The following is a 21,562-nucleotide window of genomic DNA, read 5'->3' as shown; positions in this document are numbered from 1 at the left end:
TGTTCCACATGCTCACCAACACAGCATACTCAGACTTCTACATTTTTATCTGATGCTTGTCTAAAAATATATTACAAAATATTTTTGAGTAATTTTGCTAGCTACTATTTCTAGGAAAACATTTGTTTTCTTTCAGTATTTGAAGACCGAATTCTGACTTCCAGCACCCATTGTTACAGTTTAGAATTCCGCTACCAGTCTAATTTTTAGACTCTTATAAATAATCTATTTCTGCCTACTTTTAAATTCCCTGTTTTTAGTAATATCCAGTTATTTTTCTTCCTCTGGATTTACTGTTTTTTCAGTCTAATGATTCACATAGTTTAATTTTGGAAAATTCTCAGTCATTCCTTTTTTGGATATGGACTCTCCTCCTCAGTCTCTCCATTCTCCTTTTCTAAACTCCAACTTCACAGATTCAGAGATGTTTGTTCTTCTGCCTCTACAGTCTCTTTCATGTTTCTGTATCTGTTTTTTCAGCTCTCTCTTCAAGTTCATTAAATCTCTCTTCAGCTAGGTTTAATCTATTTAAGCCATTCAGTTTTTTTAATTATTTTTATTTTCAATTTTTAATTTCTAAATGTTTTATTCATTTGTAAATTTTCCTGGTGTTTCTTGATAATATTTTGTTCCTTGCTCATGTTTTTATTTTTCTTTGCTTATTTTTTTTAATATTTTATTTATTTATTTGACAGAGAGAGATCACAAGTAGGCAGAGAGGCAGGCAGAGTGAGAGGGAGGAAGCAGGCTCCCCGCTGAGCAGAGAGCCTGATGTGGGGCTCGATCCCAGGACCCTGAGACCATGACCCGAGCTGAAGGCAGAGGCTTAACCCACTGAGCCACCCAGGTGCCCCTTTGCTTATGTTTTTAATCCCCCAATTTAGACTCTATACATATGTGTACATATAAAATATATATATAGACACACACACATATATATACATATAAACTATACTAACATGATATCTTTAAGGTCCATCTCCCTAAAGAGTATTAACTTTTGTTTCTGTTCAATGCTTTGTAGCATACCAATATTTCATTATTTTAAAATAATTTTCTGTAACTACATTTTCCTGAACTAGGAAGGTAATATAAATTGGCATTGCAAACCCACATGGAGGCAGGCTTATGGCCACAAATCTTTAGAGGAGACTTTTCAGTCTTACATCCAAATGCCAAGAGAAGAAAACTTCTCTGATGTTATCTGCTGGAAGTTAAATTTAATTTTCTAGGCTCTCTTTCATTAAAGCCTTATCTTGAAGAGCCCTGGCCTTATGCAAAGGCCTCAATTCCAGTTCCTCATCTAATGGAAGCCCAAAGATCTCTCCTCTCAAATCCATGAGACTTTTAAATGCAAGACTCTAGGTCAACAAGTGTTCTGAAAACAGAACAGAACACTCTGGATTTGTAGCACCTTCTATATTTTTGGTGCCTAGGGATTTTACTTGGCAATCATATTTTTAACTGTGAAGACGTTTTCACTGTTCCCTTCTCAATTCAATGTTTTCTCAATTCTAATTATAAATTTTCAGTTTGCTACTTTTTTTTACACTATGATTTCTAAACTATTTGCTTATCTAAGTATGAGTCCTCTCTTTAGCATTGCTAATGTTCCTCAAATATCCAGTATTTCATCACTGCCTTCATCTTTTCTTAAGATCTTTATTTAAGATTTAGATTTTTCAATATTGATGGCTGGTATAAGTTACTAATTTATTTTCAATTGTCTCCCCTACTTCCGTCATGCCCAAAATGTAAGGCTATGGGACTTTGTGGGTGGATTTTGCACATAATGGAGCAAAAGAGAGAAACTAGTAGACAGCTTTTTTCGTCAAGGTTCACTGATTCCAGAGTCTTCTAATTACCTTGATATTTCCCACAGGGCCATTTCTCTGCCTTAGCCCTACGGGTGAATTTTTTTTTTTTTTTTTTTATTAACTGATTTATTTTAGAGAGAGAGACAAGCAGTAAGGGGAGAAGGGGAGAGAATCTCAAGCAGACTCCACACTGAGCATGGAGCTCAAGCAGGGCTTGATTTCATGACCCTGAGATCACAACTTGAGCTGAAACCAAGTGTCAGATGCTTAAGTGACTGCACCACTCAGGTGCCCCTAACCTGGGTGAATTTCTGAACTATTAAAAAAGAAAAGTATATTTCCTATTCAGAAACCAAATATTTTTGCCATGCTGAATTACAGGCTGTTTAGTACTAGTGGTTTTTAGTAATCAAATCTTGTCAGTCCTATCTTTCAAAACTGCCCACGTTTTCTGACTACATCCTTTCCTGTTTACCAGAGTTACTATGGATTTTCTTCTTATTCTTGTATTTCTTTTGTCATTGCAATTTGGACTCAGCTATCATTTACTTGATATAAAATTTTTAAAATTCTTAACTAAGTGAGTAATATTCTTCATGACATCAGAAGTTATATCCTCAAAAGAAGCAATCTCTCCCCCCTAAAATAGCAAGAACAACAGAAAAGTAAGAAGCTGGTCATTTAAAAAGCCTCAGTTTATAGTTTCTTTCCCCCAAACACAATTTCAGTAATACTCTGTATCCCATCAATAAGCCCTCCATTCAAAAAAACCAGCCATCTCCAACTCTTTAATTCCTACTCCAGTCCATCTTCTACTAAAGCAAAACTGAAGGAATTTGAAAATAGAAATTAGGTTTTCTTCTCTTATCATGAAGAATTTACTTTCTATTTTAAGTGAATTCTTTATTATAAAAGTAATTAGCCAACTTACAGAAAAATTGCAATCTACAGTTTTACAGATGAGGTGCATTACCCATGCTTGAAAGAACAACAAATATAGTGATAAATCAAGAAATTTAAACAGGAATCAGAAAACTTGAGAACTATGCCATTCTACCAACTGCTATGTTTCTTCTTCAATCAAGTTTAAACGGCAGTAAAACCAAAAGAACAACGTATGTTCTTTCTGATTTAATTTTCTATACAAAGATACTTCTCTGCTACTGGATAGCAATACAATTTTTCTAAAAATACATTCATGTCACTCTACAAGGCAAATGTTTACTATTTTAATGGTCATACTTAATCATAAAAAATCAATGGCCGGGGCACCTGAGTGGCTCAGTGGGTTAAAGTCTGTGCCTTTGGCTCAGGTCATGATCGCAGGGTCCTGGGATCCAGCCCCGCATCGGGCTCTCTGCTCAGCAGGGAGCCTGCTTCCCTTCCTCTCTCTCTGCCTGCCTCTCTGCCTACTTGTGATCTCTGTCAAATAAATAAATAAAATCTTAAGACAACAAAAACAACAACAGCCCATTCAAGCCCTAGTCTCAGTATTTAGAATGAAATTAACAGCAATTATAGCAATATTGCTTACACCCAACCCCATTAGATATTTAAAAAACAGAACACCGCTATGTTAAGTTTTCAAATGCATATCCTTTTAAACTTTTACCATGATGTTTTATGTTAAAAAAAATAAAAATAAAAAATAAACATCCATGGACTATCAGTGTTTCTCGATTTACATGCAGGTCTGAATGATGTGAATATAATGACCTGAAGAAGTTGAAAGGTAAGCTATTTAAAGGAATACCATGTCCAGGTAACTCTAAAGTTGCCTTTTGTATAAATCTTGATTTTATTCAGGTTAACTTAGAAGTGGGGTTTGCTAAAATAAAGTCCAAAAAAACAGGATATTTCCAAGATTTAATATAAGATGTATCTATGATATTATGATTCTTTTCAGCAGCCCAACAAGGATTACTGATTAACATTTTATATTTGGATTTTTGTATTTGGTAGTGAAGCAACTGAAAAGTGATGGCTCTTTCTCAACTTTACTGACCATTTTATGTTGGTTAGTTCACTAATTTCACAACATTCCAAGACACCAAATGACTTCAAGTACAATCAAGCACTCCTGAAACCTTTCCACTCAATGAACATACCATCAGGATGTCTAGGGTAGAGACCATTATTGTGAAATTCTTTGCCTCTGATCTTGAGAATCATTTAGTTTTAACAGAAAAACTTTCTAAAGGTACAGCAATTAAATTAATCAATGTTTCACACCCCCCCATCTTTTAGTAGAAAAAGTTCTGTATAAGAATAGTAATTTTATCATGTAGGTTTACATATTCTCTGGTAAAAACCCACATACACCTTAGCACTCCAGTCAGTCAGAGAAACAAGTTCATAGAGCATGCTGCCAAAAATTGCAAACTGTAGTTTACATTCAATATGTGATCTATCCTACCAAAAAAAAAAGTGACTGATTAAAAAAATTTAAAGCAACTTTTTAAAAAAACTTTTTCAAGAGATTATAAGTGCAAATTTTGAACACAGGCGGAATTACAGAGAAATGTGAATAATTTATTTACAAGGTGTAAAGTGGTTTTCATTATTTATCTACCTGAGAGGACAAAGCCTTTTTCTTCACTATAGTCAATTTTATTATCCACAACAACTTTACCTTTTCTAATAGCTGTTTGTTTTAAAAACAAACATATCATTATGAATTATAATCCTTAAAAAATAATATGACACACAGCATAAAATACGTGTTACTAAATAGCAAATACAATTAAGAGTAGCCACATAACACATAAAACCATAAGCAATGCTTTTGGGGGGGAAAAAAGGCAGCATCAACAGAGACCAAATGAAGAGGATATGAAGCCAGAGGCCTGGGTTCAAATCCAGACTTTGCCCTCACCAATAGTCTAATCCTAGGCAAGCTAACCCCTTGTACTTCAGTTCCCTCATCTGTAAATCAGAAATAACTATAGCTGTTTCATAAGGCTGTTGTGATGATTACAGCAAACAAACAGCAATAAGCCTAACCAAATCTGAAAAGACTAAGATGAAGAAAATTATAAAACACAATCTGACTACATAAAAATCTAAAACTGTGGGTAAAACATATACATAATCATTAAAAATAGGTATTAAGTGAAATAAAAATCTGCAATACATGTAACTAAAAGTAATTTCCTTGATTACAATAAGCTCTTAAGAAGTTAATAAAAAAACGTTTTTAAAATGAGCAAATGAGAAGAGGAAATAATTCATTAAATGAACATATAATCCACTTAGAACAGTGTTTTGCCCATGGTAAATGCTTAAAAAAAAATAAACAGCTAATGAACATACTAAAGTGGATTCAACCTCACTCCTGATTTTTAAAACAGCAAAACAATTAGAGTGGCAAAAATAAAATACAGGCAATAAAATCCAGAGTTGGTGCTGGGAAGCAGATATATGCATACACTAAAAGGACTATAATGATGGTTCAACATCTTTCAAGGGAAAACTGAAAATATCTCTCACCTGAAAATCTTCAGCCTCTGACCCAGCAATTCCATGGCTAGAAATCACTTTTATGATAGAAATATATATAATAATAAAAATATAAAACATAGGAAGTCTATGAAATATTATACTATTAAAAACAGAAATTAGTATAATCAAAATGTCCATCAATAAGGGAGTAATTAAATAGACGATGAAGCCTGTACAAATACATGAAGTTAATCATCAGAATTTCTTTTTTTTTTTTTATTAAAGATTTTTATTTATTTATTTGACAGAGAGAGATCACAAGTAGGCAGAGAGGCAGGCAGAGAGAGAGGAAGGGCGGGGGGAAGCAGGCTCCCTGCCGAGCAGAGAGCCCGATGCGGGACTCGATCCCAGGACCCTGAGATCATGACCTGAGCCGAAGGCAGCGGCTTAACCCACTGAGCCACCCAGGCGCCCAATCATCAGAATTTCTTATGGAAAGATTTCCATGATAGATTATGAGATAGGAAAAAATGCATGAAAATAAATAGTATTAGTGCATGATACTGTGTATGAAAGAAAAGGAGAGAGGCGTTCTAAAGCACATTTATATAAATACTAAAACTCTCTAGCACATATACATGACCTATTATAGGCAGTTACAAATTTAGGGACTGAGTCTGAAAAAAAGACTTATTTTTCATTTTATGCTCTCCTGTACTGTTTGCTTCTCCATGTGCAAGTATCAGGTTTATTAATTTTTTGGAGAGATGTATACTTAGATAAGAACATTCAACACTGTGATAGTATCAACCCTTTCAAAATCTTATAGTATTTTTAAAATTGAGTATGAATAGAACTATATGACTACTCTATGAATAGAAGAGAATCTAAATCAGTCTGAAAAAGTGTATCAAAATAACTACAAAAATTTTGAAAAAAAAGTGGATTTTTCCCAAATTATCAAAATATATAATGAAACTACAGTAATATCACAATATCATACTAACACAAAAATTGACAGATCACAACCAAACAGAATGAAGAGTCCAGAAACAGATCACTGCACACATGGCAATTTTAGTATATGATTAAGATAACATCAGCAGAGATAAGGAGCTGTCCATAGGAAACAAATCTAAGAACCCCAACCTCCTATCACACAAAAAGAAATTCCATACAGACAACAAACCTAAAGTAAAAATAAGCCAACCTTTTGAAAGAACTAAAAAAGTACTTTCTTGTTATAAAAAGGAAAAAGTCTTAAATCTAGTAAAATCTAAAATATAAGAGATTAAGAAGCAGATGTAACTAAAAACTTAAAACTCTGCTAAAAACAAGACAGCATAAATGACAACAGCAATCATTATTATAAAAGCTAGCACTCAAAGATCACTTAAGATTAGACACTGTTCTATGCTGTTTACAATTACCAACTTATTTAATCCTCACAATAATCTTTTGAGGTATACCATCACTAACCTCATTTTACCAATAAAGAAACTGAGGTACAGGGATCGAGCAACCTTCCCAAAGAAGTGGCAGAGCCAGTATTCAGCCTGGCTGCTGTCCAGTTCAAGGCTGTATTCTTAAGCCTGCACAACCACAGATTTTTTTTTTTTTTTTAATTTGCAAAAGAAAGCATGCACAAGCATGAGCCGGGGGCTGGGCAGAGGGAGAAGTGGAAGCAGACTCCCCACTGAGCAGGAAGCCTGATATGGGACTCAATCCCAGGATTCTAGGACCATGACCTAAGCCCAAGGCAGATTCAACCAACTAAGCCACCCAGGTGCCCAAAGGACAAAATTCTAAAAGATACTGCAACATTTACAAAGTTAAAGCACAAAAACAGGCAATCCAATAAAAAAATGGGCAAAAGTTATGAAGAGGTAACTCACAAAAGAAATATAAATGGCCAATTAAATCAAACAGCAAAGATTTACTAGTTTTTACCCATTCCACTGGCAAACGTTTCAGAGATTAATGGCACCTTTTGTTGGCAGGTATTAAGAAAACAGGTATTCATACAGTGTTGATGGGTGTATAAACTATTTCAGCAGCTTTGGAGAATGATTTGACAGTTTTATCAAAATTTCCATGTGCCCTGCCTATAATGTAGTAACTCCACTTTTTGGAATCTATCTCCCAGAAATCCTCAAAAATATACACAAGGATTACAAACATTTTCATCATAATCTTATTTGTAATTTTAAGAAAAAATACTTAGTGTCCATCAAGGATAAAATAATTTAGGTTAAATAAATTTAAATAAATTATGATAAAATATATGCCCATTTAATAAAAAGGAAGGAAACATCAAAATACAGTTTTAACTGTGAAAAAGCAAACTCCAAAGAACTATATATATATGGCTAGTTTTTACACCAAAAACTAACAAAATACTGGGGCACCACCACTGGGGCACCAAAATATTGAACCACCAGGTGGTTCAAGTCAGTTAAGTGTCCAACTCTTGATTTTAGTTCAGGTCATGATCTCAGAGTTGGGAGATCAAGCCCTGTCTTAGATTCCATGCTGGGCATGAGCCTGCTGAATATTCTCTCTTCCTCTCCCTCTGCCCCACCCCCCCAAAAAACTAACAAAATACTATATATGAATACACATACAGAGTATTTGTAAAAGCATAAAAAGTAACAAGATTAAGAGCACAGACTCTACTGCCAGACTAGCTGGGTTAACCATACAATTGGTTAACCTCTCTTGGTCTCAATTCCCTATAATTTTATCACTTACTTCCTAAGGATTTTAGGTCTCCCTAAAAAGTCCCTACTATTTGTTAATGCTTAGAACACCTCCTGATACATCACTGTGTTGACTAAAAATAAATTTTAAAATGCATAAAGGGGGAGCCTGGGTGGCTCAGTGGGTTAAAGCCTCTGCCTTCGGCTTGGGTCATGATCCCAGGGTCCTGGGATGGAGCCCCATGTCAGGCTCTCTGCTCAGCAGAGAGCCTGCTTCCTTCCTCTCTCTCTCTCTGCCTGCCTCTCTTGCCTATTTGTAATCTGTCAAATAAATAAATAAAATCTTTTTTAAAAAATGCACAAAGGCCTAGAATGACAATCACCTAAGTGTTATCAGTATTTACCTCTATGGACTTTGGTGTTTGGCAAACAGGAAACTACCATTTTTTAACTCTATATGTTTTTATATCTTCTGAATACTTTACAATGACCATGAGTTAAGTCTTTTATTTTATAAAAGTACAACAAAGTATAAATACACAGATATACAAACCTATAGTAGTGATCACCTTTAGTGATTTCCAACACCTTATATCATATCACACTTACTATAAATTAATGCTTAGAATAAATATTTATCATTAACTTTAATGTTATTTTAAAAATAATTTTTCATATAAACATTAAAAGGAAAATTACTGTTATTTATAACTTACAACAACTCATTTTAAGAAATAATTACAAAACTTTAAATAAGTCCTAATGTTAACTTCTAGGCACATTTCAGATGTCAGAGCATTTAAGCAATTTTTCATTGTCAAAGTAATGGAGTTCAATCCTATGCGAAGCGACACTACATACTTACTTTGCAATAAAAAGTACTTCATAAAGCATGTCAAAATTGTTTCAGAGAAATCTAGAGAGTAATCCCTCACAAAGAGATACATGAAATATTTAGAATAACAGTATAACCCTATTTAGAAAAAACACGTTTTTATCCCATTGTTTTTGTTAACATGAAAAACTTGTATTTATCCACTATACTATTCCATGAACACTGTTAAACAGTCTTTAAAATCCCAGGCTGGAGTTATTAGTAAATTATGAATGACCAAAACTAAAGTCGGAATGTTATATTCACTATGGTATTTTTCAGTAAATGTCAAATAACTTGACATCTAAATTTAGGAATGTGGGAAAAAAATTTAAAAAGATATACCTATGCTTCCCTCTCTTCCTAAAAGTTGGCTGTCCTTCATCAATTAAATTTGCACCCTAAAAATATATAAATAACGGGAAAGGCCAGTAGATTCCTTGTTTAGCTATTTAAGAATTGGTATTTCCAAACAGTCTGGGCACAAGTTACTATGTTAACAACAGAAAGGAAGAAAGAAAGGAGGAAGGGCCACTTCCATAAGATTTTTAATTCACAGTGATCTCTTACACCAGATAACGCCTGACAGAATCAACAATTAGAATTTTTCTGTGCCTCCAGGAAGATCAGGTAACAATATTTTGCAGTGAAATCTAGGAAGAAAAGTATTATTTCTTGAATCCATGTTCTCCCTGTGCCAATCAGTATTTCAAAGAACATGTTGGCTTAGTCTGTTAAATCATTTAACTATAAACAAAAAAGTAATCTTCATTAGTTGTCTGACTTAAAACAAAAACAAAAACAAAAACAAAATTCACTGGTTTTCCAATCACTAACAGTACTGATAAATTACACACCATCAAGGATCTGAGACGAGAATATCACTTATGTACAATTATTTTAGAATAAGAATCTCCATAGTCAGAAACACACAAGATTAGACAACCTCTTGTTCAATTACCACCCAGCAAAGAAAGTGCTTTTACTCTGATTTTCACCTAGAACCGTTCTGAATACTTCCAGTGACAGGAAAAGCTCTGTGTCAGAGTTCATTCCATTTAGAAGCAACTAATGGCTTTTAAAAGTTTTCTTGCATTGTTCTAAAATCAGACTCAATTAACTTTGAGCCAATGCTCCAAAGAGCTCTCTGTCTTAGCCCTCACTTTATCTCCTCCTCCAAACTAAACAACTCGTAAAACTAAAATGCAATTATTTTCATAAGCTCAAATAGTCAGTATTTTCAATAGATTAGGCATCATTAGACAAAAAATCTTAAGCATTAAAAGACACAAGTTGAATTTCAAAACAAATCCAACATACTACACATCTTCAACTCTAACATGACTTTTCTTTAACCATTTTAAAATCTCTGAAATTGGCAGATGCCTTACAATTACAGACATTTACAATTGCTGCTGGGAGGTGGTGGTCAAGACAGTCTTCACTGACTGCGTACATTTATTTACTTACCATTTCTGGTGATATAATTAGACAACTGGAACCTGTCAACATTTCAGGCAACAATACATTTAGTGATCAACTGAGTAAAGAATATGAGTCCTACTAACTGGCTGAAACCTTTCCTTAACACCATATGGTTAAGACCAAGAAAATGCCAGCAGTAAAACTTGCAGGATAAGTATCAGTGGTTTAGGGAAAAAATCCTAGACAAAAGTACATTTTTAAGTAGTTCTGTGTCAACAACTCTAACTGCACAGAAAATAATTTTGTGGGGGAAAAAAAAAAACTCTGGGTGGAAAAAAATGATTCAGAATTGTACTCTGAAAGTGAAGATATTTTAGACTACCTAATTTATTTGTTTCCTTTGAAGATATCTTCAAGGATGATATATCATAAAAGTATTAACTCAGTAAATCTAAAATAATTTAATTTATTGAAAGAGATCAGAGTGATTAGAAAGCATTGTTTAATAATTTAATTGATAGTGCTTTTTCCCCTTCCTTTTTAATGGAATATAAAATAATGGTGTTTCTTACGGCTCATTCAATAGTACACAGTAGTTCAAAGGAGCTCTGTGCATGGTTGATATGCCAGAAATTACTATTCATCAAAACCAGTTTCTGGTTTCTTCCTCTTGCTCTTTCTATAACTAGAATACATTTCTCAGTTTCTCTTATATGTGAGTGGAAGTCAGGTGCACCATTTCCAGACCTAGCTTACAAAAACCTCTGACATAATCCTTCTTTTTCCCTTTCTCCCCTAAGGTTCTCAAGGGCAATCTTAGAAGCAACCTGTCAAAGAAGGAATAGGTTCCACCAGCTCTAGCTCTTAAGGACTACGTGAAACACAATGCCCCCTCACATACACGCACACTCATATTCCCAACCCAACCATAACCCCTCCATGGACACCAGTCATGAACATTCACACTGGATTGTTAGGTTAACATAGAAATAAACTTCTATCAGGTCAAGTCTCTTGAGAATTTGTTTAAGTACCTAGCAGCAGCCAAACTAAAACAGTTGGTTTTCACATTTGAAATTATAAATTTCAAGCAGAATGGCAGACCAGGTAGTTCCAAGCTTTCATTTGCTCACAGAAACATCAAAAACAACATACAGAAACTGAACCAACTTTGTTGAAATTGTGGAAAACAAAGGATTACAGAAACCAAGCCAACAACTAATTAAGAAAAACCTACCTTTAAGAGTTGGAAACCTTTGTAGTATTTGTACTGATCCATATCTCACCCTCTTTCCAACACAAACCAGAAGGTGCAAAACAGACCTTATTCACAAATTACTGTGTTAAGTTTGTTCTAACCTATCTGGGGGATACCTGAAGAACTGAAGCAAGGCAGTCATCTCTAACCTAGCTCAAAACTAAGGTGGAGAAAATCAACAGGAATTGCTCATAAAAGCTGCTAGGCAACTAAGGATTCATAGACTCCTGGGCTAAGATTAAGAATGGATATACAATAGACCATATAATGTCCAGAGGAAAAGATGAGACTCTCTGGCAACTAATATTCAAAAGCAGCCTTGAATAAAGAACTTTAGAAAGTTAGGGGCACCTGGGTGGCTCAGTTGGTTAAGCATCCAACTCTGATTTGGCTCAGGTCGTGATCTCAGGACCGTGGGATGGAACCCTGCACCGAGCTCTATGTTCAGTGGGGAGTTTGCTTGAGATTCTCTCCCTCTGTCTCTACATGCCTCCCCTCCTCTAATAATAAATAAATCTTAAAAAGAAAAAAAGTCATGTGCATGTCCGGAGAGGGTATCTGCTCAGAAAAGACTTGAAAAGACCTTAAGCTTACACCTCAAAATGATCTTAAGTTCAAAGAAGACCTAATTAAGTGTTGAAGGAGAGTCCCAGCATATAGCTCATTCGCAAAGACAGAGAGTACTCCGGAGGAAATTTGTGTAAAAATCTGAGTCAATCATGAGCTAAAGGAAGAAAGAGTTTAATGATCACAAATGACAAGGAGTCTATGCAAAAATAAGAAAAACCTCAAAACAATGAATTATATAGTTTTCAGCAATTAAAAAAAAAAAGACAAAAACCATGGAGAAGGAGAATTTGATTTCCACAGTTACCACATTACAACAGTCAAAAGTCCAATTTTCAAAGTACAAGACATATAATAAAAGAAAAAAATGCCCCATTCAAACAAACAAAATTAACAGAAACAATCTCAGAGGAAGTCCACGTTTCAGACTTACCAGACAATGACCTTTAAATAACCACCTTAAAAAGGAAATCAAGAAAACAATGTATGAACAGAAAATCAAAGAAAAAAATTACTGAAAAAAAGAATTAAAAATTCAGGAGTTGAGAAGCACAATAACTGAGAATAAAAAATTCACTAAAGGGGTTCAACAGCAGAAGTGAGCAGTCAGGAAAAACAAACAAACAAAAAACAGAAAACAAAAAACACCAGTGAACCTGAAGATAAAAGAACTGAAATTATCGAGAATGAAAAACAAAAGAATGAAATGAACAGAGCTTAAAAGACCTGAGGGACACAAATACATCAACAAATGCATTATGGGAGTCTCAGAAGGCGAGAACGAGACAAAAAGATAATTTGCAGAAATGGACAAAAAGTCACAAATCTGATGAAAGATACCAATCTACAAATCAAAAAATCTCAACAAAGTCCAAATGAATACATTCAGAAAAGACACATCATAAACTGTCAAAGATTAAAGACAGAAAGAGAATTGAAAACAAAATGACAGAAGTAACTCATTATGCACAAGGGATCCCCAATAAGATTATCAGTTGATTCATCATCAGAAACTTTGGAGACAAAAGGGAAAAAAGTGGTATGATTTGTTTAAAGGGATGAACGGGGAAAAAAATGTAAACTGAGAATTCTATATTCAGCAAATCCTTCCAAAAATGAGGTAGAAATAAATACATCTGCAGATAAACAAATATTGAGGTAGTTTATTACCAGTAGATGTACAAAATTCTAGTAAGAGTCTCTCAGGTTGAAACAAAAGGATGCTAGACAGTAAATTGAAGCCATAGGAAGAAATAAATATCTTTATTAAAGTTAAATAAATGGGCAAATGTAAAAGCCAGTATTACTGTTATTTTGGTTTATAAACTCTTTCTATTTTCTACATGATTTAAAAGACAAATGCAAAAAAATTAATAATGAATCTGTTACTGAGCACATAATATATAAACATGCAGTATGTTACATCAATAACATAAAAGTACGCAGGATGATCGTGCTATTTAACAGTTTTTGTATGCAAATAAAGCTAAGCAGGCATCATTTGATTAGAAATATAAAAGTTATAACTTTATAACTTTAGGATGTTATATGCATTCCCCGTGGTAATCACAAAGAAAAAGATATTTAGAATAGACACAAAAGTTAATAAGGGAATCAAAAGGTGTCACTACAAAAAAGAAAATCAAATGAACACAAAAAAGGTAATAGGAGGTAATATGGAAGAAATGAGGGACAAAAAAGCTTTAAGATATTTAGAAAATACCAAAGGCCACAGATGAGTCCTTCCTTATCAGTAATTACTTTTAGTATAAATGGTTAAACTCTCCAGTCAAGAGACAGAGACTGGCAGAATGAATTATAAAAGGGGGGGGGGTAACTATATGCTATCCACAAGAGACTCATTAAAGATATAAATAGGTTAAAAGTGAAAGGATAAAATAAGATATTCCATGCAAATAGTTACCAAAGAGAGCTGGGGTAGCAATACTAATATCAGATAAAATAGGTTTTAAGTAAAAAATGATTACAAAGAATAAAGGATATCATATAGCAATAAAAAGGTCAAGTCATCAAGAAAATAAAACAATAATAAATATATATGCACCAAACAAAAGAACCCAAATTATATGAAGCAATATGGACACAACTAAAGGGAAAATACAGATCCATAATTAAAGAGATTTTAACGTCCCACTTTCAATAACAGATGAACAGCCAGGCAGAAGACCAATAAGGAAATAGAGGGCACGATAATCACTATAAACCAAATGTATCTAGTAGACATATATAAAACACTGTATTCAACAATAACTTTTTTTTTAAAGACTTTTTAAAAATTTATTTATTTGACAGACAGAGATCACAAGCAGGCAGAGAGGCAGGCAGAGACGGGGTGGGGGGCGCGGTGGGGAAGCAGGCTCTCCATTGAGCAGAGAGCCCAACGTGGGGCTCGATCCCAAGACCCTGAGCCAAAGGCAGAGGCTTTAACCCACTGAGCCACCCAGGCGCCCCAATAACTTTTTTCTTAAGTGCACATGGAATATTACCCAGGATGTTATGCCACAAATCAAATCTCAAAAGTATAAAAAAAGATTGAAATCATAAAAAGGATAATGGAATAAAACTAGAAGACAGTAACAGAAAGAAAACTGGAATATAAATAAATATGGGCAAATTAAACATGTTTTTGAACAATAGCCAAAGGAAAAAAAAACAAAAAATATAGAGACAAATGAAAATACACCATATAAAAACTTATTGCATAAAGCAGAAACAGTGTTGAAATTTAGAGCTCTAAACAAATACAGTGAAAAAATATCTCAAATCAATAATCTAATTTTGAATATCAAGGAATTAAAAAAAAAAGCTAAACAGAAAGCTACCAGAATTGTGGAAATAATAAAGGCTAGTGGAGACAAAGAATAAAAAAATTAGAAAGGATCAACAAGACAAAGGGGTGGCCTTTTGAAAAGATGAAATTTAGCTATACTAAGAGAGAAACTTAGCTATACTAAGAGAGAAGACTAAAATTACTAAAATAAAAAATAAAAGTAGGGACAGAATTACCAACTTCACAGAAATAAAAAGTATTACAAGAGAATACTATGAACAGTTATACACCAATAACTTGGATAACCTAGATGAAATGGACAAATACCTAGAAACATACCTAGAAATACTTACCAAAACTGATCCAAAAAAAATCAAAGATCTGAACAGACTGTAACTAGTAAAGAGATTAATCAGCATTCAGAAACCTTGGGAACCTCCCCCCACCCAAAAAAATAAGGTCGGGACTAGATGGTGTCCTTGGTGAATTCTACCAAACATTTAAAGAATTAACACTAATCCTTCTCAAATTATTCCCCAAAAAAAAGAATAGGAGGGAACACTTCCTAACTCATTCTATATAATCGATACCAAAGCCGGAAAAAGACACTACAAGAAAACTACAGACCAATATCCCTTATGAATAACAATGCAAATAGCCTCAACAAAATACAAATTGAATTCAGTAGCAGCTTTTTTTTTTTTTTAAGATTTTTATTTATTTATTTGACAGAGAGAGAGACAGCGAGAGCAGGAATATAAGCAGGGGGAGTGGGAGAGGGGAAGAGGCTTCCTGCCAAGCAGGGAGCCCAATGAGGAGCTGGATCCCAGAACTCTGGGATCATTACCCGAGCCAAACAAAGGCAAACAAACGCTTAACGACTGAGCCATCCAGGCGCCCTCAGCAGCAGCCTAAAAGGAATACATATCTTTGTCTTGAAAAGGAAGAAATAAAATTATCTCTGTTCACAAATAACACGACGTAGAAAACCCAAAGATTATTAGCTTGAATTCAGAAAAGTTGCAGGATTCAAAAATCAACAAAGATCAGTTTCATTCCTGTGTACTAACAATGAACAACCAGTAAGTAGTGAAAGAAAACAACTCCCTTTATAATAGCACCAGAAAGAATAAAATACTTAATAATAAAGTTAATTGGAGGTGAAAGACTTGTATGCTAAAAACTACAAAGCACTGCTGAAAGAAATTATCCTTTATATTTTATTATCATTAAAATAAAGATTAAAAAAAGGACAAGCATTGACAAAAACACAGAGGAACCCCTGTGCATGGCTGATGAGAATATGTAAAAGGATACAGCCACTGTATGAAACAATTTTGTGGTTCCTCAAAAAGTTAAAACACAGAATACCATATAAGCTAGCAGTTTCACTCCTAATTTAAAGAACTGAAAACAGACACTCACACACCAGTGTCCACAGTAGCATTCTTCACAATAGTCAAAAGGTGTAAAAAACCTACTATCTATCAACAGGTGACATTATACAAAATGTTGTATATACATACAGTAAAGTATTATCCAACCTCGAAAGAATGAAATCCTAAAACATGCTACAATATGGATAAACCTAGAAAATATTATGCTAAGTAATATAAGCCAGACATAAAGAATATATTATTCTACTTATGTAAAGTCTAGAATAGGCAAATTTATGGAGACAGAAAACGAACAGAGATTACCAAAAGCTGTGTAAGAGGGGAGGAGGGGAGTTATTTAATGGGTGCAGTTTCTATGTGGGAAAATGAAAAGATTTTGGAAACAGTTACTGATAACGGTTGCACAACACTGTAAATTTACTAAAAGCCACGAAATTGTACACTTTAAAACGGTTAAATAGATTCTGAATACACTTGAGGACCTGTCAATTTATGAGAAATTTGAACTAGTTTCTAGACTACCAGGTATACATTTTTCTATCTGTCCAGCCACATACCACCCAAACAAGTGTTAGAATTAAGACACTATAGAACATATATATATTTTTGTGTTTGTCAAAAACACTCATAACTATGGCTAAACTCAATATTCTCAAGAGTCACACAATTTCTACTATCATTAAGACAATCATGCTGTCAGGCCTCTAGGTATCTCCATAGAGGTACATCCATTATTTTAACAATCAAATAAGATAAATATCTCCAACCCCCATCTTATCTATATTCTTTGAGGATGTATAGACTATGTCCTTAGATGGGACTGACTTCCTCCCATGTTGCTCCTTGCTCTCCATCATCCCTCATTGTTTCATTCCTATATCCTCACATCTCTCTCCCAGGCTACCCCAAAATTTAAAATTCCTGTTTTTGTCTTTTCTTTCCAGACTTCTCACAAAAGGTCAAGTTATTTCCTCAAAGTCACCTCCTCTGATGTATGAACTATGCTATTCGCTTAGTATATGAAAACTGTTCAGTCAAGTACTTTAAACAATTCTTCCCTTTCAATGACATTAGAATTCATACACAGTGAAGACAAGAGACTTTTAATTCACTTGCTATTTACTCTAAGTGCTAAATAAAAGTTATAAATTTTTAAAATATTAGCCTTTAATTCAGAAAGGATTTTGTTTTAGATGCCCTTATTCTTCTCAAATCTGACAGTACACACTTCAAAATTCTTAAACCAATATACATTCATAAGGGAAACAAAAAATAGTCCTGATGTTGCCAAACCAATTGTTTAAAAAAAAAAAAAACTTCCTCAGCCAGTTGTAATTCCACTTAGTATGCTTAAAACAAACTACCAAATGGATACATACACAAGGACCTTCACTAGACCTTATAAAATTTCAATAAGCATTCACAATTCCTACTTTTTTTAATTTTAAAGGACTCTTTATTAACATATTATGTATTATTTGTTTCAGGGGTACAGGTCAGTGAATGATCAGTCTTACACAATTCACAGTACCCACCATAGCACATACCCCCCCCAATGTTCATCACCCAGCCACCCTATCCACTAGTCCCCTCCACTCCAGCAACCCTGTTAGTTTCCTGAGTTTAGGAGTCTCTTATGGTTTGTCTGCCTCTTGTGTCCTCCCTACCCCCCACAACCACCTGCCCTGCCTCTCAAATTCCTCATATCAGAGAGATCATATGATAATTCTTTCTCTGACTGACTTATTTCGTTAGCGTAATATCCTCTAGTTCCATCCGTGTCGCTGAAATGGCAAGATTTGGGGGGGGTGGGGTTGATGGCTGTATAGTATTCTATTGTGTGTGTGTGTGTGTGTGTGTGTATATATATATATATATATATATATATATATATATATATATATATACGACATCTTCTTTATCCATTCATCTGTTGACAGACACCTAGGTTCTTCCCATAGTTTGGCTATAGTGGACATTGCTACTATAAACATTCGGGTGTATGTGCCCCTTCCACAATTCCTACCTCTTTAAAGCAGACAGACCAAATTCAAAGTAGGTATGTAGTTACAGTTACAGGAAGAGGGAAAAAAATCTATGTTATATTATACATTGGTTAAGAACACAGATGTGACTAGAAGTCGCGAATAGAAAGTCACAAGGAGTTTCCTCCAAGAGAAAGGTGCATTCTATTATAAGAATAGCAAGCTTTGGAGCTATGCAGGCCTACTGATACCTCTTTCAATTCTCAGGACAACCTTAGGATGGAGAAACAATCAGCCCCTATGTGGCAAGTAACAAATGAAGAGATAAGTTTAAGGATGTCACATATTCTCTGGCTAGGACAGAATTAGGATCTGATGCCAGCAATGTTCAATCCCAAAACTTCTGCACTCCCACAGTTAATATGCAGTTAATATGACATACATATATGTCAAAATAATGGAAATCACTGCCATTACTACATGTCTGATGAGTTTTTAGCATTAAGCCTCAACTTATGGAAACCTACACATACACCCTGAAAGTTTTTACCCCAACATACCAGAGAAGAACAAAATTTGGAGTTCTCTAGCTCTGTTATATTCATATAGCAGACACATCACAAATCTAAGATTGGTGAGAGAATCCCCTATATTTTGAGGTTTCTTGAAAAACTGAATACATCCTAGTCCAATCTCTAGGAAACAACCAGCAATCTGAAATCCATAGCTTCTCTGGAGTTAGGCCAAACTGAACCTCAGTAATACAAACCTTGAAAGGCATATTATCTTTTGCCCCACCATCAATATGGTCAGGCATACAGACTACTGTCAAACTGTATTTTGTTGCTGATCTGTATTTTGTTATATATCTTGGGGGGGGGTTGTTATTGAACAATATTTTGATTCCTGTTTCATCAGTAATCTTCAGTGTGGTTCTAAATCAAAGGTTTAGTTAAAACCATAAATGGTATTTAAATCTGTGTTTTAAGTACTTAACATGGAAAATCCGTAACTATTTCAAAAAAGAGGACTATGACTTTATAAAGACTCTTTCATGTTGAAAAATAATCAGAGGGAGAAAAAATAAGAAAATGAAAGGAAAATGTTGGCTTTGGCTACCACCAATCTATTCTATAACTCATCTCAAGGTACCCATCTGAACTGACCAAAAAGTATTTAAGTAAAATCTGTTTCCTAATCACCTAATGGGTTAAAAAGAAAGCTAAGAGAATCTGTGAACTACAGACTTACGAAACACACAGAAGGAACTTTTCATCTTGCGGTCTCAACACCAAATCATTATATATACTCCCCCCCTCCAAAAAAAGGGTTTTAGTTCTTTAGTTTTTTAAAAAGCTTAAATACAAGAACAATTCATATAGCACGTAGTGGTATACACACCAATGCACAATAAAATATACTTTTGTTAAAACAATCTTGGGGGCGCCTGGGTGGCTCAGTGGGTTAGGCTGCTGCCTTCGGCTCAGGTCATGATCTCAGGGTCCTGGGATCGAGTCCCGCATCGGGCTCTCTGCTCAGCAGGGAGCCTGCTTCCCTCTCTCTCTCTTTCTCTCTCTGCCTGCCTCTCCATCTACTTGTGATCTCTCTCTGTCAAATAAATAAATAAAATCTTGGAAAAAAAAAAAAAAATCTTGGGAAGTAGGTAAAAGGACCAAAAGTGAAATAAAAGTGGAAGAAAGACAAAACCATGTAGTGAATCATGAATCCCTAAGTAACTTCATTTTTTTCCTCTCCATTTTAGAAATTAACCTTATTTGACAAATGTCTGACTAAAACAGTGCTTACACCATCACACAGAATATCATCACAAAAATTTTTAATGTTTTCATACATTATTACAATGAAGGCCATTGTTCTCAAAATTCTTAGACATTGTTTAGGCTAATTCTCTTACAGGGGACCAAACTTCTTGTCTGTAGCCAAGTTCTTTCTGAAGCAAACCAACTAACTCAGTAAAGGGCTTAAATGGGGTATAATATTAACATAATTTCTTAGAGTTGCTTTACATATCAAGAATCAATAATGCCAAAGTAAATGCATTTAGAATGGCAATATTTTAAGGTTTTTTTTACATTTTAAATTATTACTATACAATAAGCTTAGTGTCTATGTTTTATGCCCATTTAACATAAGCTCTTCTGACATTTTAAAAACATCTGTTTAAAGATTTATTTCACAGAAAGAGAGGGAGCATGAGGCAGGTGCAGAAGGAGAGAGAGAGAAACTTAAGCAGACTCTGCACTCAGCACAGAGCCCAGGGCAGGGCTCAATCTCATGATCCTGATACCATGACCTAAGTTATGCTGAAACCAAGAGTTAGTGGCTTAACTGACAGTGCCCCCCAGGCACTGGGGGACACTGTCATGCGCCCCAGGCTCTTTTAACACTTAAACTCATAGAAACTGAAATGATGACATTTAGTTACTAATTATTATAAACATGCAATACTGATGAATACACATGAATTCCCATCCTTGTCTCAACTAGTTAAATATCTATGTAATAGTTCAATAAAAACTTTATTCAAATATATCAGTGGACTAACTTTTAAAACTTAGTAAAACCAACCTTATATTACAGAGATCTAAACGCATATGTTTACCTACATTAAAAAGCATCTGGCTTAATTTCTAAGCCCATCATTCCCACAAGAATCTTTACAACAGAGCAAAAAAGAAAAAAGGTAAGAGAAAGGAAATAATACATGAAAATACCACCAGGCAAGTAGTTTCTAATTTAGTCAATTCACACAACACGTATTTACTGAGTATCTACTATACAGCAAGTACTATCACAGATGCCAGAGACATTAAGGGGAGTGAAGACATCATCCCTATTTCCCTAGTAATTACAGTCACATACAGAGAGATAACCTAATAAAGATAATCCTATGATTGACTACATAAAAACAAAGTAATATAAGTGTTCTATGAAAAGGAACATAGCACTATGAAAGTATCTTATACTAAAGGAAACTATTCCAGAATAAGGGCTCAGGGAAGACTCAAAAAAATAGTAATATAAGGGTTTCAAGGTGAGAAATAAAAGCTGAGAAAAATTAAGGTGAGAGAAGTGTTAACGGGCTGTGAGGCGGGGATAAATACAGGTAAAGACCCAGTAGTGAAAGTGGGAGGGAGCACAGTACATTCAAGAAACAAAAAAGGATAGTGTGGCCAAAAAAGGATAGTAGGATAAAAAGGCAGAGACCAAGAAAAGGAGTGGTATAATAAAGAGCCAAAAGAAGAGAGGGGCCAAACCATAAAGTTTAGTACATTTTAGAATTTTAG

At 34.4% G+C, this 21,562-nt stretch overlaps 1 protein-coding gene across 1 annotated transcript in view; it reads right to left on the bottom strand.

Annotated features, from left to right (window-relative positions):
- The window catches only part of MACROD2 (mono-ADP ribosylhydrolase 2), a 1,923,023-nt gene that overhangs the window by 1,888,091 nt on the left and 13,370 nt on the right, over nt 1–21,562 (bottom strand). The window lies entirely within an intron of this gene.

Source organism: Lontra canadensis, unplaced genomic scaffold, assembly GCF_010015895.1.
Source record: "Lontra canadensis isolate GAN:19392208 unplaced genomic scaffold, GSC_riverotter_1.0 scaffold16, whole genome shotgun sequence".
In the NCBI taxonomy this organism is placed as follows: Eukaryota; Metazoa; Chordata; class Mammalia; order Carnivora; family Mustelidae; genus Lontra; species Lontra canadensis.
Note: the sequence above shows the minus strand (reverse complement) of the source record. Positions and strands in the feature narration are given on the sequence as shown.